This window comes from Bombus huntii, chromosome 1 (genome assembly GCF_024542735.1).
Source record: "Bombus huntii isolate Logan2020A chromosome 1, iyBomHunt1.1, whole genome shotgun sequence".
Lineage (NCBI taxonomy): Eukaryota > Metazoa > Arthropoda > Insecta > Hymenoptera > Apidae > Bombus > Bombus huntii.
The window spans coordinates 8,432,657-8,447,929 of record NC_066238.1 but is presented as its reverse complement, the minus strand read 5'-3'; the positions used below and the strand labels follow the sequence as shown (position 1 = coordinate 8,447,929).

Sequence of the window (15,273 nt, the reverse complement as noted above, 5' to 3'; positions counted from 1 at the left end):
TTAGGTGGCAAGGGTGGCAGAACACCAAGCTTACTCTTTTCTTTTGATCCTCATAAGGCACGCTCGCGATGCGGCCAGTCGATGACTAAGGGCTCCGACACCGCTCCATGGATCGTACATCGAACGAGTAGAATCCGATCCGCTCCATTCCACGCCACACGGAGAAAGAAGCCGCGCTGATCAACTTGTCGCTACTCCAATTATCCTTCGTCGAAACGCTCGTACACCGACTGATTGATTTACGCGAGCTTCTTCTAACCGCTCCAGTATGCGCCCCAATTGGTAAAACAAGCTAATTATCCTAGACAATTAGCATCTTGTTCGGCCATTGTTTTTATTGTCGCGCGTGATTGCGATATCTGACATGTTTGAAATATGTATGAATCATTTGGAAATCAGACTGATTAACTCTATTTACTGAAAGTTTCTCATAGTATCACAATACACGATTAGTGTCTAGCTGTCATAAATCAAACGATTAACTTCAATGGACCTGATCGTTTTGGCTTTTGTATTTCATATACCATCACACAATGGCGTTCATAAACATCCGAGCATTGATCGATTTGCAGTAAGAAATTAAGGGCGAATGCTTCAATTAGCTCAAAAACTTTCCGTATTTGTTCTCACTATACCGTTCTGTATTTCAAAACACACAGGCTCTCCAATTCTATTCGGCAGAAGCAAGCAACAAATCAAAGGTCCGTCACTTAGTAGCAACGTGTACGCTGCGCATCTTTGGCGCACGAGAACAAGATTTCACCGTTCGGTTCACGGTGTACGATGCCAGTTTCACGTGAAATCAATTCGCGTTAATGCAGGTAAAAAGCGCGACGACGTGGCGGCGCAAAAACAATGGCCGGTGTGGCAACTCTCGGCCGGTCCCATTGTCCGCTTGAGCGTGGTTTCGCGTTTGCTCACGCGCGCGCGCTCGCTCCTCTGCTCTTCGTGGTTGCTGGATAAGTCACGAGAGCCGGCTATCCAGTCCCCAATGGAACCGTTCCGCCCGGTTTACCGGGTAAATTTACGAGCAGTGCTCGTCACTTTCGCTGAATCGTCGGGAATTAGTGGCGCAGATGGTATCGTGCGACGGGAACACGCGACGTCGCGAAAACCACCTGCGAGTCGATCGCTCGAAAAACTGTCCGCTCGATGTCTCCGACGTTTCCTGTCGCAAACGTGTTCATCCTTCGAGAAGGATTCTGTTCGTACCAACGAACGAACGACGATGAAGACGATATAAAGAGACAAGAGAGAGAGAGAGAGAGAGAGAGAGGAAGATTTCACGCTGATAATGCGCCGCGTGTGTATGCAAACAGAGCTTCACGAGGTTCGTTTCTAGTGGCTGACAAGGAGTTATTCAACGCGACGATTACGCGAGGAAGACGTTCGGATGAATACCGAACCGATCGAACTATAGGTGATCAGCTAAACACGCGTTCCGGATCTATTCAAGCGTTATTCTGTGTCATTCGTCCCACGCTTTTCTAATCGTGACACATTGTGCGATACGAAACCGCTTTTAACGCAAACCGCCCACGGTTTCGTCGTAAACATCGATTCGATGCATTGTGCATAGATGGTCGCGCGAGATGAGACTATACTTTGCCAATAATTCGCCGTAATTTGTCGGATAATTGCACGGTCGATTGTGTGTCATCCCTAATTGTTGCTTCATGATGGTCACAGCGACGTAGACGTGCATATACTAAACAACGATTAATAGAGACGATCGGTAGTGTAGCTATAACGAAAGATGCTCGAAACTAGTCTTGGCTAATATAAAGGATATTTTTTACCAAAGCTGCATACATAATAAAATCGTTACACGCACGTACCCACACGTGAACGCGGTGCCTGGAACGATGATGGCGATCAGGCGTAACAGCGTGGATCTCGCATCTCAGCCAACGGCGACGATCGCACGCAGCACAGAAGGACAGCGATTATTCTCGACGATTATACGAGAAAAATCGAGCAACAGGATGGCGCGTGAAACGCGATGAACCTCGGTCCGATAGCATCGCGGGTGATTCAAGGTTTTCAACTTCGTCATCGCGTTCCTGTTGTCTAGGCGTGACAACGTCCACGCCTTCCGTAACGCGCGCTATCGTGAAATTAACACATTCCGCAAACGAGTCGGCAAGAAAAGACGCGCGTAATTAAGCAGCCGAGTAAATTCCGTCACTCGAGTTGCAACCATCAACTCGACCGACCTCGTGGCAAAAACGACCAACTGAACGAACGAACGGAAGAGAAACTTGCCTCGTCTCTTCTCTTCTCCGTGTCCGTTTCAACCTGGAGAACGTTTCACGAGGAAGGATTCCCGGTTGGTAGCGTTCGGTCGTTTTCACCGCGTCATTGTCTTGGTCGCGCGCAAGCGTGACAGTATCCACGCCTTCCGCGGCAGGCTGGCTGCCGCGAGTCAGCATTCCGACCGGGGTGAATCGCCGTTTTAACGAGCCTCTCCACAGATCGATGTAACGTTACATGACTCGTGCCCCTGTCGGCTAGGAGCTCCGCCGTCATTTCGCGAATAAAGCGCCGATCAAATTAATGCCGAATCGATTAAAATTTCTATTCATCGGCCGTCATCCGTGTAACAACGAATCGCGGTAACGATCTGCAACTCCTGGCTATCCTTTCACCGCTTCGTGGATCGTGAGAATCATCGAGACGTTCGTCGTAAACAATGAAGCGGTTGTGCTTGTGCTCGCGGTCGCGCTCGGTGACTTCCGAGAAGCGAATGAATCGGTTCGATCGTTCGACGTTGCGCGAACTGTACCACAACCGGAGAAAAGAAGAAAGAAAAAGATTAAAGGATAAAAGAAAGAAACAGGAAGGAGTTATCTGGGAAAAGAAAGGGAATAGGAGCGAAAGAGAGTAGGGTGCACGACTGGCCTTATTATGCGCGGCAGGTAACACGTGTACCAAGAGTACAAGGTGATGGCGAGTGTTGGGATCACGACTAAAGACGCGCGGAGACTCGCTGGTCAGCCGCGCGGCAAGGAGAGCAGGGAGTCGCGGACGGCTCTGTAATCAGTAGCTCCCCGCCGACAGTGTTCGCGTTCCCTCTGCTCGTGGTGTAACGAGAGCCAAGGGGACTGGTCGGTGGACCCTCGAATCGAGATTTCCTGGCGTGGCTGCTATGCAACGGTTGAAATCGAACCAGAGGGCCAATTACTCGAACGTCTTCACTTCTGAGACGCCCCGCTTGGCGTCCTACTGAGATCACGGCATCTGCCACCGATCACGCCACCCTCCTGCTTTTGTCTCTTTTCCATGGTTCTCCGTCGGGATATCATCGGCAACCTCCAGGACCGGCCAAATAAATTTGTTCCGATGAGTAAATGAACCACCTTTTCGCCCTTGGAGACTCGCGGTTGTCTCGATTCTGTATTTCTGTTAATGAATCCCTTGATATCGCGTTATACGTATTATTGCGCTCTCCTTTTTGTCTTGTTATTTATCAGAAGACGAAGTCCTTCTTTTTCCAAATGCCGAACTGAAATCACGCGTGCCAAGTAGAGTGATTCAAATGTGCTCAGACACAATTTAATTCGTACAGTCTGGGAAAACAGTAGTCAAATGTTAGATAGATGTTGAGTTAACGTGTCCGATTTATGGTGTTCTAAAGAGAACGTTTCGTTCCTTATGATCGTGGAAACGTCGACAGCGTAACAGCGGAGGTAATAAAAGTGAGATCAGGCAATAACTTGACACCCAGTTCTAGGAAAGAAGAGCCAGGAAACGATCCCTCTTTAAGGCCCGAGCTGAAAACAGCAGGTATGAGACGATAAAAGGGGAAACGTTTCACAAAATTGTACACGTTGCTCGTGGTTGTTGTATTGCGATTTTTTCTCCTTGATCCTTTTCCGTGTACCATGAAAGCTCGATGAGCGACACTTAAAAGAATCCGTGAAGGTATTGATCATCAAAGAAAAAGTCATTTTAATGCCGTTTTAATAATGCAGACTTCTTTCCCTGCACCTAACGTGCAGGAAGAAAATAACACAGACGAGGCAAATTGCAATGAACCAGTGGTACAATCAGAGATCTATTTAATTACTGATAATAACCCGCAGCTTTACGATCGTTTTAATAGCGACATACGCCAAATTGGCCGTTTAATTGCTTCAGCGTTGCATCCGTTGCAACGTCCACAATGAAGGAAGTGGCCTCGAGCGACCAATTCATTTCGGACGTGTACTAACGTTCGTCGAGATTCTTACAGCAAAATTACATCGAGCGACCGCAATCTTTAACTGTACCTGTGCCAAAACCGAATCAATTTGCAAAATTGACGTCCACACGTATATTCCTCGTTGTACAAAAACGGACAGAAGGCTCGAACCGGCATTGAAAACCCGTACCCTCTCCAACCGATTTCTCTTCCCGAAAAATGCGACACCGATACAAAGGGGGTGATCACAGGCGCGCAAGGCCATATCCGCGAAGTCGAAAGCGTGGAAAAACCGCGAGGCAGCCGTGTGGTATGCGATCCGCGCGTACTTTCGGCTGCCGCGAAACAGTCGCGACAGTTGGCCAGAGAGTGGAGGCCCGTGTAAAAAGTTCGATTTAATAAAATCAATATTAATTGCCGCGCGGCTCCGTCCGCGGCGGCGGCGGCGGCGCGCCACGATCCGCTCGTTGAATATTCAAGCGCACGCTGATCGCCTAAAAAGCTGTTTATGGGTCCGGTGTTGCGTAGCGCCCGGTTTTTGCCGAACGACTTCACCGGCGAACCGCAGGTCCGCCCGTTCCCGAGATGATCGGTGGTCCCGAAGGGCCACCGCGTTTAATCGCAGAGATATTGCCTCTCGTCGATTCCCGTGCCCGTCGTCTCTCGGTTTTCGTGCCAGCGGAACAAGGAGGGAGCCGATCAGAGCGCACGAACGACCACAACGTCGCTCGACTTTCGATTAATTAATAACGTCGATGCCATTTTCATCGGCCACGCATGTGGAGGCACGGTAGCCGGACTACGGAGGACAGACACAGAGAGAAGGAGAGAAAGTTCGAAGATCGCGAAGATCGGACGATGGCGATCACCGAACGACCCACGGTACTGTCGCTTCGTGCTTTCTGGTTTTTTGCTCGCGCGAGCCAAGGTTGCGGGATTAATTAACGATGCTACGAGTCGTACATCGGGAATACCCGTAAGAGAAGAAAGTTTCGTCTGCGTACGCAGGGAAGAGAATAGGCTATTGTTACCGATCTTGGCAAGGCTAGGTTGTTCTCGGGCGCGTCCCCTTATGGGAAGATCGACGCTTTAAATTCGATCTGTTCCCCGATGTTGATAAATGCCGCACTTTTCCGCCTGAATGCGGGCTTTTACGGCGCAGCAGTAAACAATCGCAAGGTTCCATCGCGAGTAACAATTCCCTGATAAATGGAACGATTCTCACGAATCGTTGAATAGAGGGCACGACGACGTATAGTTGTTCTGACGCTAAGAATTGTAAAGTGAGAAATTCGTCGCATTGTAACGATACATTTTCAGTATTTCCTATTCTGTCTCCTTTGCTTTGCATATTGACTCATCCAACACGGAATTATCGTTTTATGAATAATCACAAGAGATACGTAACAAATGTGCGACATTTTTCGATGATACTGCTTACACGACGCAAAGATTCGATGATGTGACTGTATAATAGATTCTTATATCGTCATGACTACCGTAGCTCATTCAGAGTCCCCGTGATTCAGCAATTACGTCGAAGTTACGATGCTTTTTCTTGCGCATATCTATTGTCCATTCTTCCCGTTCCCGTTTTTCCAGCTACTCTGTTTTCCTCGCCACTGCGCGGTGTTACACGTTATTATTCGTCGGTCGTATTCTCTTGTCTTGTTCCACGCGACTGCATTCTCGCTATTGAATTCAAGGGACATTCAGTCTGCGACTGCCATTACGCCACAGGCAACAGCGACTACCGTGAAAACTTTCACCTGCACGACGACGATTTTCGCGAGTCGATCGAGTGAAACGCTCGATCGTATCACCTGTTTTACTTATGACTCGCTGCGTCGTCAACAGTCGTGTAAAACAACGGCTTCGAGCGGATTTTCGATCGAGAATTCGATGGTTGTTACAGAGGCTATTCTATCAGGTCGATCTATGACTTTCGAAATGCGCTCAGTCTGTTTCTATGAGAAAATCGTCCGAACCAAATGTTAATTGGCAGTCGTTGGGATACAACGATAGAATCTTTCGCTACGAGTCGCTTTTCGAAGCTGAGATTATCTGATTCTTAAGCAAGCTTGCACAGCGGCTGATTACTGTCTTTGGAATACGTAGGCGTTTTCCCTATTGCTAACTAAGCCTACGTAATTCTAATGTTTATATATAGATATATAGTCTTGAAAGGTAATTATCTTACTCGTGTTTCGTAACATGGACTGTACAGTACGAATATACGGTGGAACTCCTTTTATACGAAGTCCGTTTCTTTAAATGAAATTTTACTGATTGAATAAATTCTTATAAATTGATCCCACTTATCCTAGCGTGAACCGCCGAAAAAGAACCACGCGAAAAGTGTTCTCGATTTTCGAAAGGTGATCTTCATAAATCCCAAGTCGAAATGTTGCGTGCGGTTGTCTGTTCATGGTCCGTTTAAGAGTCGCGGAAGAAGAACGTAAGAAAGGGGCAGAGCTTTCGATCAGTCTCGTTACCTTTGGTGTGTTGGAGACGCGTACGAAGGAGCAGGTCCCAAAGGAAAGACCGACGTAACTCACAATTACCATCGTCATCCCCCCGCGTGGCTCGAGAACGCCCCGTTATTTATAGCGGGGTGTTCCTGCCTGCCTGAAAGGGTTGCAACGACAGGGCCGACGGTCCGAATGCGGACGCCCCGCAGCGTCTTCTCCGCGCGCTGATTAAACACGCTCTTCCACGGTGACGTGTTAATCGCGAGGATTCATCACGTCCTCCTCGTCGTCCTCTGCTCTCTCTCTCTCTCTGTCCCCTCTCCCGGTTCCTTGAGCTGAAATCGTGAATCTTTCGCCTCGTAGCCTCGAGAAATCTCGCGTTTCGATCCGTGTCCCTCGGACAAGTCGAGTTTTCTTGGAAATCAAAGCGTGAATCGAGATGATTTCGCGATGAACGTGTCGGGAAAAGTTGAAGGCTGTGATAGTATCATACGTTTTTATTTCATTTCGAAACACTGTATAACGAAGACGATGGTGTTAAAAACAACCTCAAAGAGCCCGTCTTTTCGTTGCACAATGGGTTACCAAATTCCGTATTTGAAACCGGTGTTTCGATCGCACCTGGTGCTCGTAAATCTATTCACGCCTACGCTCCGTATATGTAATATTCGTCTGAAAATCCGTTTCATTTAAAATTCCCCTGCAGCGAACTCAAAACTCTCGAAAGAACAAAGCTTCTGTCCAAATTAAACCATACACCTCTCTATACGGCTTCTTTATATTATTCTTTTAATTATTCATGAAGGAAGCATTAACAGCCGATATTTTGTGTTCCTCGACAGACAGAAACGCGGGACATTCAACGGCGAAGGCAACTTCATAAGACGTCGTCGGTTTATGGCGTACGTATACATGTAAATGCAGGGGCCAATGACGTCGAGACGGGCGGATGCCTCGGAGAATATGCAGATCGACGATTGTCGTATTTTTCGCGCGCGACGTTTATAGTTCATGCACGCATCGATGTGTCACGCGTTCGCCGCATGCACTGTCTCGTCGGACGAATTCGTAGCGTGGATCACGAAGAACGTGCCGCCTGGTGCGAGTGAATAATTCCAGACGTTTGTTAGACACAAAATTGCGCGTCACGCGACACCCACGTAGCCTGTGACGCCTGTTTTACGATTCATGGAGCTACCGTCGAATCGTCAAACTTTGCCCCTCGTCAGACGGCTTTGTGGATTTAAAACGTTGATTTTTTCAAAAGTTCGGAAGGCTTCCACCGTTAATGCAAATAGTGATATTTAAATGGCAAATGTATGCACATCACGAGTTTCTCTTTCTCAACATGTTTTCTTTGATTAAGAAATCGTTGCTTTCTTCGTATTTCTTAATTGGAAAGGCAAGTTCCGATGTAAATTGAGAAATGAATAATTCGATCGTATAATTGCAATGCACGGACGGTCTTTGTACAACTTCATGTTTGCGCCGAACGACAGTTCTCCGAAGCGAGATCCAAGAGCGGAACAATCGTTATTTTTGCCCGAGTTACCAGTGGGCCATAGCTCCGAAAGGAGTAACTGGTTCCCCGTGCGCCGCTTATGGGGAGCGGAATATCCCGAGTCTATAAATCAAACCGAACGACGGGAAAAGGTGCATGCAAAGAACTCGAACACGCGAAGAATGTGATTTAGTTACGTCGATGTCATAAGTAACCTAATCTAATTTCGGTGAACCACGCTGTAGAAACGAGGGGTCGCAAAAAGCCTACGTGTCCAATATTCCGACCTACGTGTCTCTCCTTCTTATTTCATCGACTCTCTCGATACTCTCGATCAGGTCGGCGAAACACGAAAGTCTAACCAACGGGGAAAAAAAAGATGGAAGAATAACACTTTCTTGAAACCTTCTCGACACTTGTCCGACTTTTGATACCCTTGCTCCTCTACATGCACGAGCTACCCATTGAAAAACTCACAGGTTACAATTTCTTTTCCTATTGCCTGATTGAACGAGACCAGCCTTAGCTTCCATTCAACTTCCACGGTATATCGAAGCTACTGTTACGCGGTCAGGCATGACCAAAAAAAAAAAAAAATATATAAAGAAGGAAAGGGTTACAGAATCCCTCGGGTGCGTGAGTATGCGGGATCAGGAAACGCAGGGAAGGCAGAAAGCGGAGCAGATGTCCGGTAGCATACCGGTAGTAGGAAGTGACTTTGCGTTGGCCGTGCGCTCTTTTCTATCGGGCCCTCTTCCGGAACTGCGAGAAAGGGGAAAAACCTCATTTATCCTAATAATAACAACGAGCCACGTAGGTAGAAGAACAAGGGAAGGTAGCAGATATATGTACGCACCACGGTCGAGAGGTTGCGTGCAAAAAAGGCGTGGATCACAGCGGGCGTTCTCGACATAGCAGTTCGGATCCCGATCTTATCGGTCCCAGTGTTGGCTGCATTGTGTTGTTGCCGGGTTGCCGTTGCCCGTTGTCCGTTGCTGTTGCCGCACCACCGTCGTCCATACCACGGTGTCCGGTAGTGTGCACAACGAATGTGTGCGTGTACGTAGTCATGCATAAGTTTACGGATCATCGGTGTGTTGGTGGAAAAAAGGAATCAGAGGGGTAGAAGGGTGAAGGAAGCACGGTAGGGTCCACGAATAGGGTCGGTCGATCTATCAGCCGGTCCTGATGCGTGTACACGGGTCGGAGTATAGATCATCTTCAATGTCTCGGAGCCTCCCACCTAAGTATTCCCATTAAGATCGTATCGCGGTCCCAAAACTAATAACCAATCACCCGTGCGCGGAGGGTATACGTGCTCGCGGCTTTATCATTATCCAATATATTCGATATTATAGTCAGCGCGCGGTACGTCGCGCCCCGATCGGCCAGAGGTAAAAGCACTCGTCCCCGGGAGGCGTACCCCGTCCGTTTTCGACTCGATCCGCGAATTTTACCGTCGCAAGACGCGCGCGCTCTCCACCGATTTTCGGTAATATCGTTATACGGGGTTCTGAATCGTCCACAGTGGGTGCCTTGAAATTCACGGATCGATCGTGGGTGTTCGAAAGCAATGGGTCTTTCACGACTTTCTCCTCCGCACGACGATTATCTCCGGGGCAAATCGATTGCTCGTCGTCGAGCCAAGGACGCGTCTGTCAGCGCCGTTTGGTCGCTTATTGGGGTCCGTAGGTCGATCGAGGATATTTCGACGATGGCGATTTTCGATTGTATCGAGGCGATCGTGCACGCAAATATCGGTAAGCATCGCTTTCTGTAATTGAAGAGAATTGAAGAGAAGAAATTAGGTAAGGAGATACCGTCTCAAGGACTGAATTCTCGCCGCGTGTAGCGTTTAGTCTTACATCGTTTGCAGCGTACACCGAGTGTCATACGCGTGATAAATGCAGGCCCCGAATGCGGCTGGCTCGCCTGGTGTTTGTTGCAACCGGACTGTCTCCACCGGTTCGAAGCGAAACGAGCTACGTCAGTTTCGTAATGCGTTTTGCTTTTCTTTTCGAAGCAAACCGATGAGTGTTTCGGTGTGGTATTTTTAAGGAGGTGCCTCGTTCGGTAATCTCATCGAAGTTAAGATCAAACTTGGTGCGATTAGATGGGATCGGATCTTTCTGCTTACGATACGGTTCGTCGAAAGCCCGACAACGAAGCTACAACGTGCTCGAAACCTTTTTATCTTTGTAATTTTATCATAAAACATGTATCTGGTAGTCGATTATCAAGGATGCAGACCGTGAATTTTCTAATAATTCTCTGAATGGAATCATTTCCATCCAAACACTTTCTTCGCCGTTCAATTATACGATAATTAATTGTTAAATCGACGATGACTCGGAAGTTCAACGGCGAATGGAAGCCGTTGGTTTCAAGCGGAACAGCTCGAGGGAGAGACTTTTCTCTCAAGCCAGCTTGTCTTTTTCTCTTCTTTCCTTTTCTCTATAGGGGGCTCGGTGAAGCAAGGTACCTACCTGCCACACCATCGTTCACCATACATGGCCTCTCTGTCTCCTCGCGGTTGGCGCGCACGGGGGCTCCATTGTACTACATCGCAGAGTTATTTTCATCGTGAATTGTTCGTTATGGATACGACCGACACCTCTACACGGTTTACGCTCTGAAATCGAGCAGAACGGCCGGCTGCGCCTCGGGGAAACGAGGGTCGTTATCCGGCTGACCGGCAACCGGCCAGGAACACCGCGTTGCCTCGTGGCATTGTTCGAATTAATTTAGAATTCGTTCGTAACCGCTACGCCGTGAGAACCTGTTACGATATCTGCAACGGGGCGTCAACCGCGACATTATCGTATTTTGTGGAAATTGCGAATTTTTGCTCGTTATCAAGTTGCTAAGAAACAAAGTTCGATGCAGTGAATTTTATCACGCGAGTGTGCAAACAGTTGAACGTAGGAAAATACACGCAAGTGGGTGTTTGCGAAAGAATTAAAATGAAAATCGTTCCACACAAAATTGGATATATAAGTTCATCTGGGGTAAGTACAGAAGAAATATCACACACTTAGATACAGCGTTTGAATTTTATAATGGAAAATTTTCCCAATGAATAATTGCTAATAGAAAACCTTGTGTCGTCAAACATATACGAAAAAAGTATTCGTTCGCATCGAGTCCAACTCGACGTATAGTTGAAATATCGCCTGATAGAATACTCATTTTTACGAAGACGCATCACAAGCGTAGAAGCATTCGCGTACAACGGTTACGCAGCGAGATATCGCGGTATCGAAGCGCGAGTATTGCAAAATTCCTGCAAGCGGGTATCATGAATCGCGTTATCCCGCCGATCTCCGTTATTCGGTTTTCCCGTGTATCGGAATGAACGTCGGTTAATTGGCATCCCGGATAAGACGACTTCTGGGCGGTTTGTTTCTTCCAACGTGGACGATGCACGGATATGCACGTGATGAGTAGTCAGAGTGAACGAGCTTAGAGAAATTGTTTCACTTAGGATTAGATCGCGTACGTACTACTTTAAATGCGATTCCGGGTAGCCTGTTATTAAGCCTGGCTAGTTTTTGCCAGTATAGGATGAACTGAACGTACATACTAATTGGTAGATTAATTTGTAGCAGCGCTTCGTGTATCAAGATATCATTCCATAAGTATCTGATTATAATTACTGTCCGCCTTTGAGGAATGATTCTGAGCATTTTAGTTATCCATCTCATGCGAGTTAACGGATAAAAGGAACGAACGAAGAAGGTTTGATTGATATAGAACCTATTATTATACGGATACTTTTAATTGCTTCAGAGAACTCATGACATTTCTTCTACTTCGAGAACCTAGAAAAGCTTAAACGGAAAGAAATTATATCGTGGATATATTTTCCAAAGTGTTGATTGCTCATCTATTTCTCACTATCGCATATTTACCGTATGTTAACAAAATAAGTTTTATACCACGATCGAGCCACACGTACGAACCGCTCGAAAGTAATTGAATCGACCTGATCGATTTTCTGAAAATTCTTTGGCTTTAGTATCAGAGTGCACGACTAGTGTTCAAATCTTCAGAAACTAAATGACGAACCTCGATAAAATTGGTACTAGACAAATTTTCGTTAATGTTACAGTGCGAATCGTAAATAATGTTGCAGTACGAGTCAATTCGCAGTCAGATTGCAGACATACAAATCGAAAAAGCGTGTATAAAAACTATAGCGATTCACCTTTAATCCCGCGTATCGTTCCGTTAAGAATGAATGACCATTGTGCCAGCACTATCAGCCGCGTAAGTAGTCGCATGTCTGCTAGCCGCGTGATTGATTTTCGAACACGGTCCGGTCAAAGCGGCGAACTTGTTGTCCGGCGAACAGATTCCCTCGGCTTGGTGAACCTTTAAGCCGCGCGTCAATGGGTTTCCCGCTGCGCGACTGCATCGCGTACAAATTGGATTACCGCCGTAACGTTATTCGTAGCCACCGCGGAGATAAACGTAGGACGAGGGTGAAGGGAAGGGCGAGAAGCGAATGGTGCAATTTGTCCTGTGTGGGGTGTCGTGGCCGCCAAAGAAAAGTTCTTTCGCGGATTACACGTATCCGTTACGACGGCGATTCACGGTGGTCCTGGAGCTGGTCGATGAGCGATCGCTACACACCGCGGCAACGCGCGCTGTTCGCGCGGGGACCATGCGTTCTCCGCTTGTTGGCAATCAACTATCCGCGTCTATTCGGTTTCTATGTTTCCCGTGGCGCGTACACGCAAGTTCTAGATGCCTCGTGATCCATTGTACAGTTCTACGTGGGCGTTCCAGTACAAATTAAATGCTCGTAAGTACCACAGTCGCAATTATAAACAGACGCGATACGTCAAATCGCAGGAGTCTCTAAGAAGAGGTCTGTTATTTGGTGAGCGATTGCGTATGGTATACGTGTAATTGCATTACAAGTTGCATAATAGTGACATTGGAACGACCACCTTTTGATGACCTTCGAGAGATCTTATATGTCGTTGAAATGACCTGAATGTGCTTCAAACGATCTTAAACACCCTTTGTGTCCTCAATGGCTTCTAAATAACCTTGAATAGTCTTGATGCGATCTCTAAGTAATCTCTAACTCGAAGATTTCCATTAATTAGATCTGAATGACCTCTAAATGGTCTTAAATACCACTTGCACGACTTTAATGACATTCAAACGATCCGGAATACCTTTAACATTACATTGATGATAAATCCTCTTATTACTCTTTATGGAATATGCGCTTATAATTTTCTTCTGCATATCGTTCATTTATTAGATGTGTCCATAGCATTCGCCGAAGTATTCTGTATCAAAATTCCTTGCCGCACCTTTCGTCGGAGTTCCGAAGTCCACTCAACATTTCATTCACTTCCCACAGTTGGCCGCAATTTGCGATTCTCTGGTCGATAATGAAACGGTATTACGAGAAATCACGTGGTAATACGTTGTTAATTAACGATGTTCCCCGAGCTCATCCGGCCGGCGGGGCTAACGGTCTACAGGTGTAGCTCGTAAAACGCGATTGTATATTGTACAAAGTATTAGCTGCAATTTCAAGACGTCGTTCCGCGTGAGCCGTTAATAGGCGGCCGACGATTATCCGTCGGAGATAATTACTCGCATGTTCGCGGAAACTTCGAGGCTTGAAACTCGCTACACCGGATGAGCGATCGCGTTTACCGCGAATTAAACGATCCTCCGGTTCGCGCGAGCCACCAACAGCTCGTACCAGCGAGCTTCGAACGAAATTTCCGCGCCAGCTCGTATACACATCGCGATTATGCCTGTGGTCCAATCCTACCTCCGCGAGCGATTACTCGATGTCCTCAGACTATGAGCGTGAACATGCTCATCTAGACGCGCTTCGCTGACTCGCTGATCGACCGTTTGTATGCCGAGCCTGTTGACAAATTGTTACCACTCTGCGAATTATATCCACACCTAAGTGGTTACCGATGTATTTTATCGAGCCATTTGAGTTTGGATTAAGCTGTTGTCGCGTTCAACACGCTCTAATAACGTCGCGTTTATCGCCGTTCTACAGAATAAATAAAAATTCATTAGGTCGTGTTATTTGTCCTCAAAATTATCTGTAATCGTACGATGGTATATTACTAGATTTATTGCAACGATAAAAAGAGACCAGTCTCATTTTCCTTACTCAGCATCGCCATCGTTATTATCGCTACGCAACAAATTCTCTATACAACTCTTGAGCGAAATATCGCGATAGTCCTCGACAAACCGATTCCAAGTTACCGCGTGTGTATCACATATCTCCATCTACCCCTCGGTAATTACCTCGTAAACCTACCTATCGAGTACCAGCCCTCACCCTGTTCCCCAAGTTTGCCCGATAGCACGGAACAAACGAGATAGCTGGATCAGTTTGAATCGAGCTTCAAACTGGTTTCGAGTTGCGTAAATATTCGCGCACCAGCGACCTAGACGATTTTATTCTTCGAGAAGGAGCTTTTTCAAGATCATCTCTCTGTCGACAAAGTTGGACAACGCGTCGCCTTTGGCGTCGATACGCGGAGTCACGTTATGCGCGGTAATCGACACCGTCCACCTCTAGCAACGCGCGTACCAGCGTGAAAATACGCGAGGGTTTCGGTAGCCGGCGACTACGTGGCTTCCGTATCCCGTAAACTCCGTGCCTCGGGAGTTTCGTAATGTAACACCTCCTTCGCTGTCCTATGCCCCGTCGTGCTTCATCGTGCCGGGACATGCGTTATCTCGTTCGGAAGCGATCGTCCGTGAGCGCAGCGTAACCGAATCCACGCGAGATTCAACGATGAACGCGATGGAACGCGCGAACCAGCGCTGCTACTCGCGGTGTACGCTTTACCGCTCGCCTTGGCCGTTACTTTTCGCGATTTGCATCGAAAATCGACTGGTTTATTATCCCGCGTGACTTCTTCGCGATGCCTCGAAAATGGATCAAAGATAATTCGTTGCTGAGTAGAATATTTATAGCGAGTATGGAATATAAGATATAATGGTAAAAAATTAGTACGAGATCGAAGCTATATATAATCAGAAAGCTAATTGAGGAAACTCCGAGCATCGTTTCTCGTTTTCTTATCGCCGGGATCATTGGAATTGAACCGATA

At 47.1% G+C, this 15,273-nt stretch overlaps 1 protein-coding gene across 3 annotated transcripts in view; it reads right to left on the bottom strand.

Annotated features, from left to right (window-relative positions):
- Positions 1 to 15,273, bottom strand: part of LOC126867785 (TSC22 domain family protein 1) — a 203,165-nt gene that overhangs the window by 113,220 nt on the left and 74,672 nt on the right. The window contains exon 1 of one of the 3 annotated variants that reach the window (XM_050622728.1): positions 9,012 to 11,246. The exons of the other annotated variants lie outside the window; for them this stretch is intronic. The gene's annotated coding sequence lies outside the window, so the exon portion shown is untranslated. Of the gene's footprint in view, positions 1 to 9,011; positions 11,247 to 15,273 lie in introns of those variants that run through there. 3 annotated transcript variants of the gene reach the window in all.